Raw genomic sequence first — 16,449 nt, 5'->3', positions numbered from 1 at the left:
TGACAGGTGGTGCTGTGAGAGGAAATAGGTTTCTCTTGCAAGATGTCCCACTGGGCAGCAGGCAAAGAGAGGGGGGCTGCCTCCCTCTGCTTCTTGTGGGGAGTTGGGGGAGCAGGTTCCTGCAGTTTTTGGGGTGAGATTTTGCTCTGAGGAGCAGCTCCAGCTGATGTCAGACAATTTGCATTGTGATAAAAATCACCCAGGGGTGATGAGGCCTCGGTCCAGCAAAGACAAGGTGATGGGAGATGTGCTTGTGCCACAAAACACTTCATCTACAAGGTGGACCAGCAAAAAAAATTCCTTTTCCTTGAGTGCCTGTTCAGGGGAGTTCCCACACCCTGCAGAGAGCACAGGGGTACCACAGTCCCTCCCTGCTGTGTGACACTGCTGTCACTCTGGGTGTCCCTTACACCCTCTGTGGTGACCAGGACCCTGTGGGCACCTGCAGCATCTTCCACAGCCTTCAGAAGACCTTGGCAGTGCAAAGGGATATGAGGGCTGCAGGACCAGGATGGGCTTTAAGGTCCCTCCTAACCCAATCCCCCCAGTGATTCTCCAGTTCAGGGCTCCAAGTGGCTTTAAGGTCTTTTCTAACCCAATCCCCCAGTGATTCTCCAGTTCAGGGCTCCAAGTGGCTTTAAGGTCTTTTCTAACCCAATCCCCCAGTGATTCTCCAGTTCAGGGCTCCCAGGGCCATGCTCAGGGCAGCCAGACCCACCCTGGGGCTGTGAGCCCTGCTGCCTCTGTGTTGCTGGCTCCCTGTGGGTAATTCATGCAATTTGCTGACCCTGGTGGCAATGCAGTGACTTTTCCATTAATGAGGGGTGAGGGCCTGTCAGTCTGTGCCAGTCTGACAAGCAGGAGGTGTCTGATCAGCAGCCTGGGGCTGGCAGATGTCCCTGCACACCCACAGCCAGGGGCTGGCAGTGCTGTGTCCCCACCCAGCCTGTCCTTGGGGCTGCCCATCTGACCAGGACACCTTGCAGGCCTGTCAGAAGTGTCCAAAAGCAAGCAGGGATGTTCTCACCTCTGGCACCGATGAGGCTAATTCCTGTAAGATTATATTTGGCCAGGATTCAGGGGAAACTCCCAATGGGGCAGGTTCTCCATCCTCCTGCAGCCCCCACACTTTTTTCCATGTGCCAGACAGCACTGTGCATCCTGACACTGCCTTCTCCTCCTCCAGGCTCTCCTCCCCCTTCCCCAAAACCAACCTGCAGCCAAACACCTCGAGGGCTCATCTGTGCGCTCTGCCGAGGAGCGTCCACAGACAGCTCCTCTTTCTTTACACAGTGAGGATATTTCACCTGGAAAACAGGTTTTCCTGGCCTGGCAGAACTAGTGGCCCCAGTCCTGCAGGTGTCTTCAGCCTGGCATTCACCCACACGCCAGGGGGACCTGCCAGCACCAGCCGAGGGTGATGCCTGGGTTTCGTCAGGGGTGGAAAAGGGAAGCGAGATGGCACAGGCAGGGCCTTGTGCAACCCTGTGGAGTTACTCATGGTCAGATGCAGCATCAAGAACCTGCTTTTCACGAGGAACTTGCCTTGCTAATGAGGCCTGAATCTGGGTCAGGCATTTCCCACACTGGGGATGGGTGGACGGGCACCTGGAGACACGGGCACAGCACCCGGATCCGCTCCGGCTGCCACAGCCACGGGTGGATTTCTGCAAGGAGCCTCTTGGCTTCTGCCTCCTGCCAGTTTCAGCAGGCTGGGGTGTGTGTCTCTGCTGCTGCTGCTGCTGCTGTGAATCTGGCCCTGAGATCATCACAGAAACTTGGCTTTCAGCTGGAGGTGTCTGATGGGGACAAGTCCCTTCAGGCCCTGGCTCCTCCTGACGACCACGGCCGCCTTTCTCCTGGGAGCAAAGCGGAGTTGCTTTGGAGATAATACATTATTTTCTTTAACACAGATCAGCCAGACTGGGTGCTGCCCTTCCCCAGGTCATCCTGGGGTGGGGAAGAGGTTGACACCAACCAGACCATGGTCCACACCCCAAAGGTCCTGCTAAGAGCAGGTCCTGCCCCAGGAGAACAGAGCTGACACCTCTGAGGTGGCTGCCTGGGTCACCCCAGTACTTGTCCAATTTCCAGGGTGACAAATCTTCCCCTGACATGCTCCAGAGGATCCTGCCATCCTGGGGAGATGCTCCAGCACCCAGCAGATTTGCTGACTCCCCCAGTGCAAACACCCTGATGGAGGCTCCTCTCCAGGATACGATTTGGGTGTTTTATTCCAGCATCACTCAGTTCTTTGACCAAAATTTCCAAGATTAGGCCCAGCAGCCTGTTTCATTTGTATGCACGCCTGGGCTCTGGATGTGAATATGAAAATGGTGCAGCAAACTGAGGTTAAAGCCCAGGCAAGTGGTAATCAGATCTTACATCCCCTGTGCCGACTGGGATGCCCTCACCTGATTTGCAGGTTACCCTCGCCTTGTAGTCCTTTAATTCCTTGATCCAAGCAGCACATCCCATGAAAATCAATGTAAATAAGACTCCCGTGGTTCTGCCTCTCGCCATCAGAGCCCAGCATTTGAGTCAGATGGTCCAAAAAACCGCTCTCAGCCACTTATTTATTTTTTAAAACGAATCCAGCCTAGAGCAGGATTACGTGGATTAGCAGCTGAGCATTCCCCTGCCTACAGAACATGCCCAGCCAGACGGATGGGAATCCTTGTCCTGCAAAATGGGCCGTGGATTTCCATGGCCTCTTGGCTGCTGGCATCTGAGCCCATCTGCTTGGCTGATCCGGGGTTTGCCCAGCTGGCTTGGCCCGTGGCCCCGGGCAGGGGTGCCAGGCTGGGGCAGGGGGTGCTCCAAGCTCCTGCCTGCAGGGAGGTTGCTGATGACTTGTGGATGTCCTTGCTGATGGTGGGGATGCTGATGGGGGTCATGGAGCAGAGAGGGAAACCCCCATGGAGCAGGGGGACACAAAAAGATCACACTCACACTGTCAGGTTGTGAGGCGAGAAAGAAGGAAATTTATTTTGGGATTAGGGTTTAAATAGGTTTTGGAGTTTGGTCAGGGATTGGACCATGAGGTTGACACTTCTTTGACCCCACTGGTCAATTTAGAAGTCCATCACTTCCAGGAAGGAATGCCCAGTTTATCAAACATCACTCTTTGTTCACGTTACAATGTGCATAAAATCTCCAGTACAAAATGTAAAGATCAGAAGGCTGAAAAAATCAGGGCAACAGGGAGGTGAGGGCTCTGGCAAGCAGCCCCTGCCTTTACTGGCCAAGCAGGTGTCCTTTTTTTAAGCAGGGAGGCTCTCCCTGGTGAAAACCCTGCAGGTTTGGGTGGGAGATGAAGCAGGAAGCTACCAGGGCAAATCTCAGGGTGGGAGCGATGGACTGGGCTACAAAATCTGGGCACAAAATTGGGCTGTAAAATTGCTATATAAAATCAGGCTGCAAAATTGGGCTGCCCAAACTACACTGGTGATTTTGCAGGCCTCAGAAGACACCTGAGCACTTTGTGTGGGAGTTTTCTCCAGGAAAGGGTGTCCAGCATGAGGGACAGTGGAAATGGGTAAGAGAGATCCCCACCAGCACATAGAAAAACCCCAGTGGGTCCTGCATGGAGAGACACACCCCACTGCTGTGGGTACAACCCAGTGACAATCAATATTCTCAATCCTGAGCAGCCTGAAGGGCTGGGCTGGCTCTGAGCCCCACAGAACACAAAAAGGAGCTGGATGACCCCCAGGTTCAGAGCCTTGTCTCCTGGAAAGGATCTGTCATCCAAACAGGTTTTGGGGGCTGTGTGATTGATTCTGGGTGAGTTCTCTGGTTCCTGGGAGCCCCTCACTGAGGTGGGGAGGTGGGCAGGGCAGGGTGGGCACACTGCAGGCAGGACAGACAGAGAGGGACAAGCTCTTGGGAAGAGCCTTCCTCTTCCTCCACCTTTGCTCTCAGGGTGATGCCGAGCACTAGGAAACACTTAATAAAAAATTATTTATTTTTTATAAATAAATAAAAATGGCAGAGCAGGCTGTCCTGTGGCCCTCTGTCCCTGCTCTAGGGAGTGCTGATCCCACAGCTCTGCCAGTGCCAGCTCCCTGTGCTCCCTGCCTGTGCCTGCCCTCCTGGCACAGACCAAGCACCATGGCAGAGTGGGGATGTGCCCAGCCCCAGCCTCGTGCCAGGGAAGCCCGTTTGGCTAAACAAGTTTTCACTGACACCTTTTTTTTTTTTTTTTTTTTTTTTTTTTTTTTTTTTTTTTCCCTTTCTTTCAGTGGAAACCTTCCAGCAATTTTTTTTTTTTTTTTTTTTTTTTTCAATGGCTCTCCTCTGAGTGGAGTGCAGCCAGCTCCCTGCCCGCTGCTCCTCGCTGGGAGCAGACAGCTGGCTCCTGCCCTGGGCTGGCCTGCCAGGCACGGTGCCAGGCGGGCAGGACGTGTGTCCCAGGCTCCCACGCATGCCCCTGGTATGGCCAGAGGGTGCCAGGCAGCTGCATCACTGCCAGCTCTCTCAGGAAGGGTTTCCTCACCCCAGATTCAGGTTGTTTAAAGTCCTTCTCCTTCTAAAAGCCCCAAGTCGTGTTGGTATAAAAAAGCAGAGTCCTCAAGGTTCTGTTTTCAGGTTTCTCCTGTTGTTTATTATTTGATATCTCAGAGTTTTCTCCGCTCCCAGCCGAGGTCTGGACAGGGCTGGGACATGAGGGGACGGCCCCCGATGGGGTCACCTCACATTTATACAGATAACCACGGGTGGGGTATTTACAATTTCACACCAATGCCCAGGGCTCACACTAAAAGGGTCATTTCTGCTCTGGCCCAACCCACTGTCACTGCCCTGTGCCATCACCACCTCAGGGGATGGAGGGCGGGGGAGAAGGAGAGGGACACGAGGCACCACCCAAATCCCACCATCTTGTCCCCCATTTACCTCTATTCTATGAACCCTAAAACTACTGAATTTTTAATGTTCTGCTGTGCTAAACTCCTGTTTTCACACCTTTGTGGTTTGCAATTCCTCTCTCAGTCTCTCTCCTTTATTCTTGGGAAGTGTTTCCCCTTTTATCCCATTTCACACAGACCAATTGGATTGGTGACACAAAGACAAACCTCTTCACTCCCATTGGTCAGAGCAGAGGGACAGCAAGAAGAAGCCCCTCCTAGGGGAAATAGCAAAATATTTTTGCCATTACCAAAACATGTCTTTTGTTATCAGACAACTCCCTGGGAAAGGAATTTTAGAAACCAAAACACATCAGGCATGAATCAGGGCTACACAGACCCCCCCAACAATCCCAGCCTGGGCATCTCTGGGAGCTCCTGGAGCTGTGGCAGCCTCGGGGCCGTGCCCATTTCCTGGGGAGCCTGGGCAGTGCCTGAACCCTCTGGGGGAAGAGCCTTTCCCTGCTCTGCAGCCTCAGCCTGCCCTGGCCCAGCTCCAGCTGGGTCCTATCAAGGTTTGGACATGTAGGATCCTGTGATTCACCGAACGAGCACCAAGGAAAAGAAAGTGTTGATCAGCTTTGTCATTCCAGACACATCATTCCTCCTCCACTGAAGGAGTGAGTGCGTGCTGATAATCTGGGATCTCGTAATTAAATACCCTGCAGCCTGAATATGGATAAGAAGGCACAGTTATGGTTTTGTTGGACTGTGTCACTTGTGGCATTTCTGTGGGTTGGAGTTGCTTTGCTTTGCAACTGAAGTGCTGGTGTAGCTGCTGCATGTGGCACACTATCAATCATGGGTGTGAAAAATCCCCCAAGCCACCAGAAAATGGAAACAATCTTGAATGCTCCTGAAGTGAAAACGCAAAGCCATTCCCAAGACATTCCTTCAACGGTGAAATGGCTTTTTAAGGAATTCAGACAGAAGATATAATAAGGGAAAAAAAAAAAAACTGTACAGAGAAAGAAAACCAGCCCACCTGCAGCAGCACGGTGTGACAGGAAAATTGAGAGTGGAAGGACTCTGAAGGTCTCTGGTTCAACCTTCTGCTCCAAGCAGGATCAGACCAGGCTGCTCAGGGATTTTTTTTTTTCCATGATCAGTCAAGTCCTGAAGGCCTCCAAGGACAGAGGCTGCACAGCCTCTCTGGACAACCCGCTGGCAGGTTTGACCTTCCCCATGGTGAAATATTCCCCCCATATCCAGTCCAAAGTTGTTCTGGTTTGTCTTCCTGCTGTGGACAGCTGTGGAGATCCTGTGTCTGCCTGCTTGGTGATGTCCTTGTGGATGGCTGTGGACATTCCCCCTTGGTGCTTTCTCATCCCCAGTCTGCACAAATCTGCACAAACCCCATTGCCTCAGCCCCTCCACACAGTAGAACACGCTCCAGCCCATGGACCACCTCAGTGTCCTCCTCTGGATTCCCTCTGCTGTGCTGACAGACCCAGACCAGATGAGGTATCCAGCTGTGGGCAGTGAGTGTGAGAGGAGGGAGGTTTGATCTCTCCTAAGCACCTGCAGCCCTGTGGTCTCCAGGGTTGTCCTCTCACCCTGTGCAGGTGAGGATGTGGCCACAGAGAGCCAAATGGGAGATCCTGAGGATAAAAGATGAAAATTCTGGTGGGAGAGAGCTAAAAGCTCTATTCCAGAGGCTGGATGGACAGAGCAGCAACCAGAGGTGTCAATGCCACTTCCAAAGGAGGTTACAGCTTTCTTAGAGCTCCTCCTGAGGGGCATTGGAGAGCTCCAATCCCTGCTCTGGGCCAGGGACAGCAGCCAGGGCAGGGCTGGAGCTGGGCCAGGGCAGGCTGAGGCTGCAGAGCAGGGAAAGGCTCTTCCCCCAGAGGGTTCAGGCACTGCCCAGGCTCCCCAGGGAATGGGCACGGCCCCGAGGCTGCCACAGCTCCAGGAGCCTTTGGGATTGAGCTCCAGGGGTGCCCAGGGGGGATTGTTGGGGGCTCTGGGCTGGATGATCTTGGTGGGTCCCTCAGCTCAGGAAATTCCATTAGTTCTGTCCAATTCTATTCCATCCTTGTGCTGAGCCAGGCAGAAAAGGATCCTCCTGTGTCACTCTTGGTGTGAGTGACCAAAACAGGAACCCCCAGCTCTGTGCTGACAAGGAAATCCAGGATCCTTGGGGGTCCCTTCCATCTCAGGGAACCCCATTTGTCCTCTCTGGGACAGCACCAAACCCACAGCACCTGCCACCCCCTTGAAAAAAAAAAAAAAAGCAATGCCCTGGAGAAGTGGGAGGAGGCAACACCACGCAGGGTGGAGATGCTCAGTGTGGGGAAATCAGCCTGGCTGCAGCTGGTCTGTGGCAGAGAAAGTGCAGCACCACCCTCCTCCCATCCCCCGGCGCGTCCCGGCACGAACAGGCAGCTCCCGGACAGGGCTGGGGGTGTTCACTGGGGGACAATGCTGAAAGCACTTCAGGACTCCACTGGTCACTATGACCATCAGTCAAATTTTCTCTCAGAGAACAAGTATGCAAAACATACTGATAAATTCTAATAATACAATATTGTTTATGTAAAGCAGCGTGAGAAAGCTGCTGCAGACTTAAACACTTGAAAGCAAGAAATGCAGGGGTGACAGGTGATCACATCCACCTTGTCCCTCTGGGCAGGGTGGGACATCCCATGCCATGCCATGCCATGCCATGCCATGCCATGCCATGCCATGCCATGCCATGCCATGCCATGCCATGCCATCCATCCTATCCCAACCCATCCCATCCCATCATCCCATCCCATCCCAACCCAACCCTTCCCATCCCATCCCATCCCATCATCCCATCCCATCCCATCCCAACCCATCCCATCCCATCCCATCATCCCATCCCATCCCATCCCATCCCATCCCACTGATCCCAACCCATCCCATCCCATGGATTCCATCCCATCCCATCCCATCCCATCCCATCCCAGGCTGGGCTGTTGGCGAGGCCGAGCAGAGGAGCTGGTGGTGAGCAGGACTCCGGCTCTGAACCACGGGCAGGGCGGGGGTTTGGCCTTTGGGGATGTTTTGGGATGCACAGCAGAGGAGGATGCTCCAGAGCGTCCGGGGAGCTGAGCTCTCTCTCTCTCCTCTCTCCACTCTTGGACAGCGCAGAGTTTCCTCCTCCCCGTGGGCAGAGAACGGGAACGGCACGTCCTCCTCCTCTCTGGCCGACCTCTCCGGCCGGGTCAGCGGGTCCCTGCTGCTGGCTGGAGCCGCAGGAATGTTTGGAGCACAGGCCGTCCGGATCCAGCGCTGCTTGACTTCAGCTTGTTTAAAAATATCCTCTGACGAATACCTGCACAAACAAGGGAAAAAAACCCAAAAAACCCCAACAACAACAACAAAAAAAACCCAAACCAAACCCCACCTCACCCTTATTAAAAAAAAAAAAAAAAAAAAAAAAAAAAAAAAAAAAAAAAAAAAAAATCTGTAATTTTTCATCTGTAATTTTTCATCTGTAATTTTTAATCTGTATTTTTTTTTTTATCTGGAATTTTCCACAGCACTGAGCCACTGAGCCTCCCAGTGCCTTGTCGAGCACTGTAGGGGTCACAGCCCCCTGTGCCGGTGCCTTTGCTGGAGGCTGCAGCGTGTCCTGCCCAGCGGGGTGAGGCTCCGGAGATGGGAGAACCCGCCTAAGGCTTCCCGGCAGGGTCTGGCCCCGGCTGTGCTGAGCTCAGCCTCGCCCTGCTCTGCTCCTGGCTCAGGGATGCTCCCTGAGCTCCAGCCGGGCCGGCAATGAGGGCACTGGGCACTTCTCCTCCCTCCCATTGGGGTGCAGGGAATACCTGGCTCACCTGGGAAAGGTGGGCTCCAGGCAGGAGGGGCGTCCCGGACCCCCCAAAATTGGGGCTTTGGCAGCCCCCAGCCCAGGAGTGTGGTGTAGAAGTAAAAAATGCCTCCCAGCACCACCTGCTAAAGCTCTGTGGGATTTCACAGCACTGGGAGCGATGGAGGAGAAATTCCCAAAGCACCCATCCAACAAGGAAAAGGAGGGGAAGGAGTGACTGCACACAGGGGGACAGTGCAGCCCAGGTGGGGACACAGGCTGCAGGTGTGAGGCTGGGCACTGAGCACAGGACTCAGCTCTGTCCCCTGAGCTGGGGCAGCCCCAGTGAGGAGAATCCCCTCTCTTTGAATATGCAGTTCCCTGGGCTGAGCTCGGTGGGAAGGGCCACAAGGCTGTCCCTTGCTGTGGATGACGTGTCTGCCATGGAGAGTGTCCCTTGCCATGGAGTGTGTCCCTGCCATGGAGAGTGTCCCTTGCCATGGAACATGTCCCTGCCATGGAATGTCTCTGCCATGGAGTGTGTCCCTGCCATGGATGTGTCCCTGCCATGGAGAGTGTCCCTGCCATGGAGTGTGTCCCTGCCATGGAGAGTGTCCCTGCCATGGAGTGTGTCCCTGCCATGGAGAGTGTCCCTGCCATGGAGAGTGTCCCTGCCATGGAACATGTCCCTGCCATGGAGAGTGTCCCTGCCATGGAGAGTGTCCCTGCCATGGAGAGTGTCCTTTGCCATGGAGAGTGTCCCTGCTATGGAACATGTCCCTGCCATGGAGTGTGTCCCTGCCATGGATGTGTCCCTGCCATGGAGAGTGTCCCTGCCATGGAGTGTGTCCCTGCCATGGAGAGTGTCCCTGCCATGGAGAGTGTCCCTGCCATGGAACATGTCCCTGCCATGGAGAGTGTCCCTGCCATGGAACATGTCCCTGCCATGGAGAGTGTCCTTTGCCATGGAGAGTGTCCCTGCCCTGGCACTCAGCCCTGTGCTTCACAGAGGGGTCCTGAGGCACTGGGAAGCCCCAGCCATCCCACACCCAGCCCTCAGTGCCCCCAGCTCAGGTCTGTCCCCACCGCAGGCCAAGCGGGCCAGGTCCCCTGCACTCCTGGGATCCTGCAATGGGTTTATGGCCATGCCCACACCCCCCAGCAGGTGCTGAGCATTCCACATTCCCTGGGCAGCCCTGCCGGGAGAGCAGGAGCTCCTGGCAGCACAGGGCGTGGATGGGGGAGCCCTTCCAGAGGCAGAGATGCAGTCAGAGAGACCATGGCCCCAGGAAAACCTTCAGTGAGGCACAAGGTGCTCTCTTGGAGCCCAGGGACAGGAGGGCTCTGCTTCCAGAGGGGGCCTGATTCTGCTTCCAGAGGGAATCCAGCTCTGCTGTCAGAGGTCAACTAGTAGGATACCCTGGCTGTAGGATGGAGCCTGGGACAGCTGGGACAGCTCTGTCCCCAGTGCAGGTGCATGGGAGTGCTTGCATGGAGCATCGTATGTGTGTGCAAGGATAGGTTCATGAGTGTGAGCACATGGATGTGAGTGTCAGCAAATGTCTGTGCCTGTGCTCCTGTGTCCTGCTCTCCTCCCTTTTGGCCAGGGAGAGTGAGATTAACCTCCAGTTCCTTCCTACCAGCATGTGCTCCTGCTCTCCCCTTCGGAAACGCCGTTATTTATATGAGAAAATATGGGAGCGCCTTCAGTCCCTGCTCAGTGACCTTCAAATCCATCCAGCAAATTGGGCTTGGCCGCCGAGCCCGGCCAGATGGCCCTGCTCAAACACTGCTGGCCCTGCAAACGGGGTTTTACTCCTGGATCCTGCTCCTGCTCCAAGGCAGCCTCGTGAAACGGCGCGTTCAGTCTGTGCTCTGGGAAGGCGGCCACGACGCCCCGTGCTGAGGAGGAGGCGCTGGGGCAGAGCCAGGACTGGGTGGGGAGGGACAGCAATGCCTGAGCACAGGGCCCTTTGGGGTGGTGATTGAATTGTGAAGCTCAGAGGTGAGTGGAGGGGGGGATGATCCCAAATTGGAGGGGAGAGGGATGGATGTGGGAACGTGGGATGGGTGTGGAGGTGGAAGGTGCTGGAAAACAGGTCTGGTGGTGGTGGGGATGGGCCTGCAGGAGTGAAGGGATGGCAGGGAGTGAGGACAGGACAGAGGGGACTCCTGAAGGCCAGGAGAGGAAAGAGAAAACCAAAATACATCAAGGGAAGGGAAGGGAAGGGAAGGGAAGGGAAGGGAAGGGAAGGGAAGGGAAGGGAAGGGAAGGGAAGGGAAGGGAAGGGAAGGGAAGGGAAGGGAAGGGAAGGGAAGGGAAGGGAAGGGAAGGGAAGGGAAGGGAAGGGAAGGGAAGGGAAGGGAAGGGAAGGGAAGGGAAGGGAAGGGAAGGGAAGGGAAGGGAAGGGAAGGGAAGGGAAGGGAAGGGAAGGGAAGGGAAGGGAAGGGAAGGAAAGGAAAGGAAAGGAAAGGAAAGGAAAGGAAAGGAAAGGAAAGGAAAGGAAAGGAAAGGAAAGGAAAGGAAAGGAAAGGAAAGGAAAGGAAAGGAAAGGAAAGGAAAGGAAAGGAAAGGAAAGGAAAGGAAAGGAAAGGGTTAAAAGACCTGTCAGAGCTGAGCCTCTCTGGAAACACAGGAGACAGCTGGAAAAGATTTAAATATCTATTTGCTGTGTGTCTGGGAGCTGTGGGTGCCAGCGAAAGGTAGTCTTATTTCTGATAATATCTGGTCTGACACACTCAATGTGTTTAACAGTTTTCAGTTCACTCAGGCAGATGAGCCTAACTAGGAAGCGACCACGCAGGGATTCCAGGATGCTTCATTAGCATGCAGTCTGGAGAGGAGTGCTCTGCCTCTACATGCAAAGGGAGGCTGAAGCTGCTGCAGGAGCTGTGACTGAGGGATCCATCTCCCAAATTCAGGGTTGATCAAGCCTCGGGCATGGATCCCATCCTGCAGGGATGTTGGGGGACTCTGATGCAGTGCCCAGAGGGGTGTTGGGGCTGAGGGTCCTTTGTCACACCCCAACATTGGTGTCACCAACAGCACCAGCCTCCCCAGTGTCACCAACAGCACCACCTGGTCTCTCACCAGTCACTTTTCTGTCCTTGGTCACCAACAAGAGGCGGTCACCAACTGGGGGAGGTGGATGATGCTGGGAATTACCTCCAGGTCAGCAGCACCAGGAATATGGGGCAACTCTCCCATACAGACCTGGGAAGTGGAGGGAGAGTCCTGAAGGAGCTAAAAATTCTTCCCAACAGGATTGGCATGGCCCTGCTCCTGAGCCTCTGGAAAGGGTTTCATGCCTTCACCTGTGCAAGGAATCAACGATATCCCCTAAGGTCTCTTGCCCAGGAGATCCTCCTTGGCTATTGGGGGGCTGTGCCAAGTTCCTGTGAGCTCTCAGGGTGACTCTGAGCCCAGAGGAGCTGCTGCAGCCTGGTGGTGTGGAGACAGGGCATCAATCATGTTCTGGACTGCAGATTTCCCTGTCCCCATGCTTGGCCATGCCAGAAGGGGAGATTAGAGGGTGAATGAACTCGTTCCACCATTTTCTATGCAGCAAAGGTATGTTTAATCACACGGAATTGCTGCCAAGAATTAGCATTGAAAGCTATTATTAGGCATTGCTATTATTAAAGAACAGATTTTCCTCCTAAACGCTGTTCTGGAGCAAAATCCAATACCTGGAGTGTTGATCAGAAATTTTCTGCCAAAGGTTGGTCAGTGATTTCCCACCCAACTGGTATCACATGAAAAATGAAGCCATCATGAGAACATTCCTAAAGTATTTGTCTGTTTTTTTTTAGCAAAACTCCAGCCCTTCAAAATGCGATGATTTGGGTTTTCAACTAAAAAAAAACCAAAAAAAACAAAAAAACAAACAAAAAAAAAAAAAAAAAAAAAAAAAAAACAAAAAACAAAACACCACGAAGGTGAATCTGGAGCAAAAGAGAGAGAACATGTGGATTTTCTCAGTTCTATAGGGGGTCTCAGGTTCGTGGGTGGTACAGGGACAGGGCAGGGGGCCATAGGGAGGAGAGGAACAGGACACCAGGCCCCAGAGCCAGTGGGGAAACAGGGAAAGGGGATACCATGGGGTGGGTGATGGACTTGTGAAACCCAGAGAGGAGATTGCACAGTGTCTGCAAGGAGCCATGAGGGAGAAGCCTTCGGTTACACCTGGGAGGGGAAATCTTTAATCTTCACTTTTCCAAGGCAAGGCAGTTGGAAATTGCTTTAATGGCACAAGGGACTCCACAGTCTCACCTGGAAACCCATTCTCTGCACAGGGCTGCAGGACTCCCTGGGATGGTTTTCCATCAGAAAACGGGAGTTTATTGGAATCCAATCTTCCTCTGGGAACTTGTCGATCTCGCTGCCATTTTCCCGGGAAGAAGCCTCGCGGAATCGCTCTGACTCTTCTCGTTTCAGCAGTGTCAAAATGTTTATTCCGATCATGTCAAAACACGAAGTTCATTTCAGGAAAGAAAAAAAAAAAAAAAAATTTTTCATTTTGACTTTATCATTTCCTTCACTTAACTTCCACTTTATGTTCCGTGAAAGTACTTTTTAATAGGCGCCGCTTGAGATCTCCTCGCGCCACGAACATCCCGGGGAGGAGGCGGCGGGAGCCTCACACGTGGCCTTCCTCGAGGCCCAAATTAGCATTTTGGGGGAATTTTCATTTCACAGGACGTGCTGCACGTGCTGCTTTGCCTCCCAAAGCAGTGCAGGCACCTTGCACAATGATATCTTCATGCTTCCTCCCCTCCCAGCCCTTTGCAGGCACCCCATGATTGTTCTGCTGCTTCACCTTGGGGGTCTGCCCTGGAGCCTGGAGGTGCTGGGATGGGGAAGGGGATGGGGGCTTCAGGACAGCCCTCAGGTGTCAGTCTAGGGGGCTGGGAAGGATAAAAGGTGTCTGTGTGGGATGTTGTGGGAATCAGTCAGATGGAGATCCCGCTGGGGTGGGATGGGAGGTGACACAGCACCAGGGGAGGACCCCAAGCCTTGGCTCTGCCCAGAGGTGCTGAGGGAAGGGGGGCTCAGTCTTCCCTCCTGGGATTCCATCTGTGAGGAGATGCCTGGAGCAGCAGCAGCTCTCCACCTTTCCTCCTGCTGCTCCTCTGGCTCCTTCTCATTGCACAAACCTCTCTCTTCAAGCTGGGTGGTGTGATCCTCCAGGTCTGCCCTGACCCTGCTCTTCCAGCTCCCCTTGCCCCCCTAAAACCTAACCCTAACCCTAACCCAGGTCTGGCCAGACCCTGCTCTTCCAGCTCCCCTTGCCCCACAACCCCAGCACTGGGTGGCAGATGCTGAGGAGCTGGAAGTCCTCCTGTTCACACCATTCTGAGACCGCCCAGACCAGTTTTTGCAGCAGCCAAGGTACTGGAGCATCCAGCAGCCCCCAGGCACTGGAGCATCCCCCAGTCCATGGATGCAGTGCTGGTGGACACAGCTCCAGTGCTGCCTGTGGGGAGAGACAGGCCAGGTCCAGCCCCTGGAGCAGTTCACAAGCACAGGGAAGGATTTGTTGGATCTGCCCACTTCATCCCCTCTGAGCTCCTGTTTTCCCTTTCAGCCTCATTCTTCCCACCACGGAGGTGCTGGGCACCTTACTGAGGTTGGGGACATCTGTGTGACTCCTTCCCTCCCTCTCCTGAGTTGGGAACTTCACACAACAAACCAAAATATTGAATGGCTGAATCATCATCGGGAACAAACTGGTTCGTGCCCCAGAGCTGGGGGGCAGAGGAGCCCCATTTCCTGGCCAGATGGGCAGAGAGAGGGAAGCACAAATTCCAGTGGACACCTTTGTCCAGGTGCTTTGTGCTGGAAACCACCAGGGAAAGGACAGAGCAGGGAGTTGCATCCAGCAAGGGCTGTGCTGGCATGGGAAGGATCATGGAATCCCAGAATATCCTTAGTTAAGGACAAGGAACCCACAAGGATCACCGAGTCCAGCTCCTGGCCCTGCACAGAACACCTCAACAATCCCACCCTGTGCCTGAGAATGTTGTTCAAATTATATTTCAACTCTGTGAAGAGTTGGGAATTCCATTCTCAAGGATGTTGGAGATTTGTGCACCCAGACTCTGCATCATCATCATCATCATCATCATCATCATCATCATCATCATCATCTCCTTCACTGCTGCTGCCACTGCCCACCCAGCTCTGCTCTGCTCTGTCCCCCTGGCCCTCTGTGCCCATGCTCATCCCAGCCTCTGGAAAAGCAGGGCTGGAGCAGCAGGTGAGAGGTGTAGGAGGACTCAGAAGGATCTCTGAAATTCCAGGTCTCACCCCACAGAGCCCCAGCTTCCCCAGCAGGCAGCTGGGACCAGGGTGACCCTGGGCTCAGGGGGACAGAGGTGGCACCTTGGTGCCCCCCAGCTCTGCCCCCTGGCCTGTCTGTCCCCACTGCTGGTGGCTGAGCTGTGGGGCTGCACTGGAAGGGGCCTGTGTGTGTGCAGCTGGATGATGGAGATGCTCCTGCCCGGTGCCAGCAGGTTGAGTGATGATTATCCAGGTGCTCAGAAAAGGAGAGATCAGCCAGCCCCATGTTTGTGCTGGGGGCAGAGGGTTCACTGTCCCCCTCTGGCCATCCCAGCCCTGTGTGTGTGTGCCCTGCACCCAGGAATGGGGCCAGCTGCACCCAGGAATGTGCTGCTCCACATCCACGGGGATGAGCTGGGAGGTCAGGGCTGAGCCTTGGGCAAGCCAGGGATGGGAGCACCGTGGAATTGGGAGCAGCTTTGGCTGTGAGGAGCCACAGAGCTGCCCAACCTGTCACCTTCCCCCAGCAACAGCCATGCTGCACAGGTGGGGAAACTGAGGCAGCAGGTGAGCGTGTTTCTGCAGCACTGGGAGCTGCTGAAGCTCCAGGGTGAGCTGACAGTGTGGGCAGGGAGCTCTGGGTGCCATCCCCAAGGGGTGAGGTGGCTCTGGGAGAGGCACCTGCTGCAGCAGAGGAGGAGAAGTGCAGCAGCAGGAGGGAGAGGCTGTGCAGGCTGGGGCTCTCTCTGGGTTGGGAAAACAAGGCTGGCAGAGAAGGGTGAGAAATGTGGGAGGGTTTTGACTAAGAAAGGCAGGACTGAGGGAAAGAAAAAAAACATCGCCGGGCTCCAAGTGGGCAAAAGGCTGCAGGGAGAGGAGGGGACGGCGGGGCCCTTGGGCAGAGGAAGGAGGTTGTAAAGCACAGCCAGGGAAATTTGGGATAGATCCCTGGAGAAATGCTCTGGGGAGGAGGGAGGAGCAGGGAGATGTGGGGGGTGGCACTGCTCAGGGTCAGGGGATTTTGGGGGTCAGGTCTGTGCTGAGATGAGCCTGGCTGAGCTCCCCAGAGCAGTGACACCAGGAGATGTGGGGTATGACCAGCAGGTCCCCAGCTGCCTGGCAGGGGGTCAGGGAACAGGGAAAACACCCCCTCGAGCCCTCCCAGCTGCTGGGATGTCCCTCCAGGGACAGCTGGAGCCTCTGCAGCCATCACTGTCGCCGTGGGTTGTGAAACAGAGCACTTGTCAAGTCCTGCCTGTATATTGTATTATATTTATTACATTATATTGTATCTATTAGATTATATTATACTTTATTATATTATTAGAGCTGTCAGGCCGAGCACTTCCAGGCTGGAACCATCATCTCCTCAGTTGCTTGGGTAACCTCAGGCCGTCCCTTTGGGGCAGGGATGGGGCTGCAGGAACAGCACTGCACGTCACCGTGCCATGAAAGATGCTGCTGCAGGAACAACCGGGTGG

Source organism: Zosterops lateralis (genome assembly GCF_965231275.1).
Source record: "Zosterops lateralis genome assembly, chromosome: 28".
In the NCBI taxonomy this organism is placed as follows: domain Eukaryota; kingdom Metazoa; phylum Chordata; class Aves; order Passeriformes; family Zosteropidae; genus Zosterops; species Zosterops lateralis.
This window is presented reverse-complemented; position numbering follows the sequence as displayed.